The 5,171-nt window shown below is 64.6% G+C and overlaps 1 protein-coding gene across 1 annotated transcript in view; it reads left to right on the forward strand.

The window, feature by feature from the left end:
* The first annotated feature begins 4,762 nt into the window (after positions 1-4,762).
* Positions 4,763-5,171, forward strand: part of LOC130585660 (cellular retinoic acid-binding protein 2-like) — a 4,166-nt gene continuing 3,757 nt past the window's right edge. The window contains exon 1 of the mRNA XM_057386260.1: positions 4,763-4,891. The gene's annotated coding sequence lies outside the window, so the exon portion shown is untranslated. The remainder of the gene's footprint in view (positions 4,892-5,171) is intronic.

Consider the following 5,171-nt stretch of genomic DNA (forward strand, 5'->3'; position numbering starts at 1 on the left):
CCCACCCAATCCACCTGCACCCCATTAATTTTTCCTGCACACCCCAATTTCTGTTAATCACCCCCCTCAATGCTGCGTGTGTTGCCCCACAGCTGCCTGCACTCCCAGTGCTGCCTGCACCCCCTAATCTCTATCGGGGTGTGTCCTCCCCCTCTAATTCTGGCTGCCACCCCAAAATGGAAGCTGTGGTCACTCTGTGTCTGTCCCCACAGGTAGGGAAAAGTGGCCACTCCTCCGTGGAGGACGCCCGAGCCACCATGGAGCTCTACAAAGTGGTGGAGGAGGAGTGGGAGCAGCACCTGCGGCAGAACCCGGAGCAGGAGTGACATCCCTGGGGGCTCAGAGTGACACCCCCAGCTCGGTGCTGCCTCTGGGGGACTCTCAGCGATGGCTCCGGCCCGGTTCTGCCTCTGGGGGGGACCCGGAGTGATGATCCGAGCGTGGCCCGGCCCTTCAGGGGTCTGTGAGTGCCGAAGGAGGGGYTGTGCCTTCCGTGGATGAGGAGGAGCCGCACCCTCCTGAGCCCGACGTGCCTTGTGCAGCTGCTGTTCTTCCCCAGGATGCTGGGGGAGAGCCTGGGCTGGTGCCTTCCCCAAGGCTCCAGCAGGGAAGGGGTCTCTGGAGCCCCCTGAACGCTTTGGGCCGGTGCCTTCCCCAAGAGGGGTCTCTGGAGCCCCCTGAATGCTTTGGGCTGATGCTTTCCCCAAGAGGGGTCTCTGGAGGCCCCTGAACGCTTTGGGCCGGTGCTTTCCCCAAGAGGGGTCTCTGGGACCCCCTGAACACTTTGGGCTGGTGCCTCCCCCAAGAGGGGTCTCTGGAGCCCCCTGAACACTTTGGGCCGGTGCTTTCCCCAGGAGGGGTCTCTGGAGCCCCCTGAACACTTTGGGCTGGTGCTTTCCCCAAGAGGGGTCTCTGGAGCCCACTGAACGCTTTGGGCCGGTGCCTTCCCCAGGAGGGGTCTCTGGAGCCCCCGGAACGCTTTGGGGTGGTGCTTTCCCCAAGAGGGATCTCTGGAGCCCCCTGAATGCTTTGGGCCGGTGCCTTTCCCAAAAGGGATCTTTAGAGCCCCCTGAACGCTTTGGGGCWGCCGCTGGTCCCATTCTTGGGGTGTTCTGTGCACCGCCCCCATCACTGGGGTGTTGGGGATGGAGCAGGCTCCTTCCTTTTCCTAAAACTACCTCTGTCAGCACCCAGAGCTGCCRCTGTGCCCGGGACACGCTGTGGGAGCGGTGGGATTCAGATCCCACCACAAAGTACCTGCTCTGCTATGGAGCTGCTGGTTAAATTCCACCTTTTTTATTGTGTAAGGGGTGGGACAAACCCCAGAACGGGGAGCAGCATTGCCCTCCACATTCTCTGCCTGCCCGAGCCCCCCGTGCTGCCCCGGGGACGACCCCAACACCCCCGGGCGAGTCCCCCCCGTGCTGGCCCGGGGACACCCCTGGAAACGGCCATGCCATGGAGGCGCCCGAGCCCGACAGAAACTGCTTTGAACTGAAAGGTTTATGTGCAGAATCCTAATTAAAAAGAAATGATTAACGAGCTCTTCCCTTCGGTGGGGCCGGTGGGCTGGAGCAGGGGTCGCTCACCGGGCCGAGGACTCCGGGGCGCTGCCATCACTCGGCACCCACCGACATCTGTGTCCCGCGGGTTCTTCCTCTCCTTCCTCTTCCCTCCAGGGACSAGCTGGCTCCTTCCCCGGCTCTGGGGAGCACCCCGCACCCCCTTTTCTGCCCGAACCACCGGCAGATCCCCGGTGTGGCTGTAACCGAGGGGCTGCCGCAGCTCCGGGAGCGGTGCCGGGGCCGGTGCCGAGCCCGCAGCCGCCTTGGGGGAACCCCCCGCCCGCACCGGGCTGGACGCGGCCCCGAGCCCCCGACGTGCGTCACTTTTTCCAGCTTTTCCTCGTGTTTACGTGGCTGCGCTTGGCTCRGGGCTGCACAGCCCGAGGGGGGGTTTTGGGGGGCACAATTCGTCAGTGGGAGGGGGCTTCCCCCTTTATTTGGGGTTAAACACGCGGGTCTGGGTTCCCTGCAGSGCTGGGGAGAGGGCGCCTGAGCATCCCACGGGCTGGGAGCTTGCGGAATTTTGGGGGGGCTCTTCCCTCCCGCTCCTGCCTTGCACACCCGTCCCTACGGCCCGGGTGGGGGTGGGAAAACTGTCAGAGCCCCAAAATCCAAAGGAAGGTGGGAGGACGGAGGAGCAGGCGGGAGCCTTTGTGTCTGGGCTGGGTTTGGCGGTGATTAGGGGCTTTACAGCGGTTATAAATGGCCGGTCGTTAAAGGGGTTTATGGCCCTGGAAATGAGAAGCAGCCGGCCGGGCCCCAGCCCTCGGCGGGTGCTGGGTGCGGGTCGGGGTCCGGGGGGCTTCGTTTCAATTTCACCCTGGGGTCTCTCCAGATGAGGCTGCGGAACGGGCCGGGGCTGATGAAGGGTCTTAGGGCTGAGGAAGGGTCTTGGGGCTGGGTCAGAATCCCAGGACTGAGGCATAATCCAGGCACTGAGGAAAGGTCTCAGGACGGGCTGTATCGGGGTCCGGAATTAGGGCAGGGTCCTGGAGCTGAAAAAGGATCCCGGGGCTGAGGAGGGGTCCTGGGGCCGAGGAAGGGTTCCAGAACTGAGGCGTAATCCCGGCACTGAGGAAAGGTCGCAAGACAGGGGAGGGGGCTGGATCAGGGTCCGGAATTAGGGCAGGGTCCTGGAGCTGAGAAAGGGTCTCGGGGCTGAGAAAGGGTCGCAGGACGGGGGTGAGGAGGGGTCCCGGGGCTGGGGCAGAGTCCCAGGACTGAGGAGAGGTCGCAGGACAGGGGCGGGGGCTAGATCAGGGTCCGGAATTAGGGCAGGGTCCCGGAGCTGAGGAAGGGTCCCGGGGCTGAGGAAGGGTCCCGGAACTGAGGAAGGGTCCCGGAGCTGAGGAAGGGTCCCGGAGCTGAGGAAGGGTCCCGGGGCTGAGGCAGGGTCCTGGGGCTGAGGAGGGGTCTTGGGGCTGAGGAAGGGTCTCGGGGCTGAGGAAGGGTCGCAGGACAGGGCTGAGGAGGGGTCTTGGAGCTGAGGAGGGGTCCCGGGGCTGGGGCAGAGTCCCGGTACTGAGGAAAGATCGCAGGACAGGGGCGGGGGCTGTATCAGGGTCCGGAATTAGGGCAGGGTCCCGGGGCTGAGGAAGGGTCGGGGTCGCAGGGCTGGGCCGGGGTCCTGGGCCGGGGCAGGGTCCCGCTGTGGTGACACAGCAGAGGTCTCGGGACGCGTGGGCTCCCGCCCGCCCCACAGCCGGGGGTCCCCGCGGCCACGGGGCCGGGGCCGGACTCGGTCGCGCCGTCCAGCTGTGTTTCATTTCCGCAGCGGCCGTGGCCGTGGCCAGGGGCGGGGGGTGGGGTGGGGGCTGCGTCCCGCCAGCTGCGGAGGATTTGTGGGGACATGAGGCGGAGACGGCGGGTGACCTGCCCTGGCTCAGGCTTCACCCCCACACTGGAGCCCCCCATCCGCTCTCCCAACGCACTGAGAGGTTGGGGAAATTGGGAAAAAGCCCCCCAGAAGCTTTGGCTTCTGTGTGGGGTGAGGGTACCCGATATCCCCTCCCGGGGAGGGGGGGAACATCCCCAAAAAGCCACATCATGCCAGGAGGGTCTGTGGGGCGCTGACAGCATTTGGGGATGCTCCAGGGGGGGCAGCGAGGGAGCCGTGCCTGGGCTGGGGGAGCCCCCCACGGTTTGCGCTCAGGATTTCTGCGGTTTGTGAGGATTTTTGCCGGGAAGGRGGGTGCGGGCGGTGGATGGTGTCGGATGTTTCCACAGCCTCAGCCAGCTGCCGCTGCCCCGCTGCTGAGACGCGGCTCCCCACCCGCCTCGCAGAGAATCTGCGCTTTTCCGAGGGGTGACCGGCCCTACGGGGGGTTATTTAGGGCCAGCGGTTCGCCTGCCCACCCCAGGCTTCACCGGCATGGGAGGGAGAGGAGGGTGGGGTGCGAAGGCTTTATCCGCCCTTCCCGACAGAATCCCTTCCAGATGTGGGGCAGCCGGTGCTGGCGTTCRTAACTTCACTGGGTCACGGTGCCCACCACGGGATGAGAGGGACGGGGGTGCCCCGGGGGATTTGCAGGCAGATCCCACCCCAGCCCCCTCCACCCACTTCTCCCGGAATGGAGTTTTTTTTGTTTCTGTTGGGTTTTTTTGGTTTTTTTTTTTGTTTTGTTGGTTTTTTTTTGCCATTTTCACCAGATTTGAAGCAAACCCACAGCACCGCCCTTCCTGTGACTCCGGGATGGGGGGGATGCAGCTCCTGCCCCCCATGGGGTGAAGGGGTTGGGGTGACCCCTCACCAGCACTCCTTCCCCGAGCCCCCGCAGCTCTGCTTGTCCCTGTCCCTGTCCCCTCTGGCACGGCCTCGGCGCTGCTGTAGGTGAGGTTATGTCAGCGCTTGGTGAGAAATCCTGTTCTTCGGGGGATTAGGGATGCGGCAAGCCGGGACTTGGCTCACCGGCCCGAGCTGGAGGTTCCGGGGGCGCGGGGGGGATGTGGCCAGGAGGAGGGGGGCGGCGGGGGCTCTGCTGGGGCCTTTTCACCCCAAACCGGAGCAGAAACCTCTCTCCTTCCATTCCAGAGCTGCCGCTGAACCAGAAACGCCATTTCTTGCTTTTCTCGCCCAGAACCGGCCCCCGCGGCACAACCTGCCCTTGCCGCGGTTGTTCCCAGGGCTTGGAAACCTCGGGAAATCCCTCGGCGCTCSTTACCTGGCTGAGAACGCGCTTTCACCTGCCCCGGGCAGTTCAACCCGACCTCAGCCACAGCCCCCAGCCCTGCACGCACACGAGTGTGCACAGACACGCGTGTGAGTTTGTCTGTGAATTTGCGTGGCCAGGCGAGTCACTGGAGTGTGCACGAACCCGTGTCCACACGTATGTGCGAGTGAGCACCTGTGCCAACATCACCCCTGAGCAAACACGCGTGTTCCGTGCACACGCACCCGGGGGGGTGCGGGCAAATTTGGGGGTACACGCAGTCGTGGGGGGCTGCACGGAGATCAGGGGGTGCAGACAGCTTGGGGGGTACAGACAGATGTGGGGGGGTGCAGCAGCTCCGGGGGTGCAGCACATTTTGGATTACGGGGCAATTTTGGGGTGGGAGATGCTGGAGATTCGGGGGATGCAGCCAGCCTGGGGGGTGCAGGAAGATTAG

The sequence above is a fragment of the Malurus melanocephalus genome, unplaced genomic scaffold, assembly GCF_030028575.1.
Source record: "Malurus melanocephalus ecotype Western Australia unplaced genomic scaffold, MMel_1.1 scaffold_941, whole genome shotgun sequence".
Classification (NCBI taxonomy): domain Eukaryota; kingdom Metazoa; phylum Chordata; class Aves; order Passeriformes; family Maluridae; genus Malurus; species Malurus melanocephalus.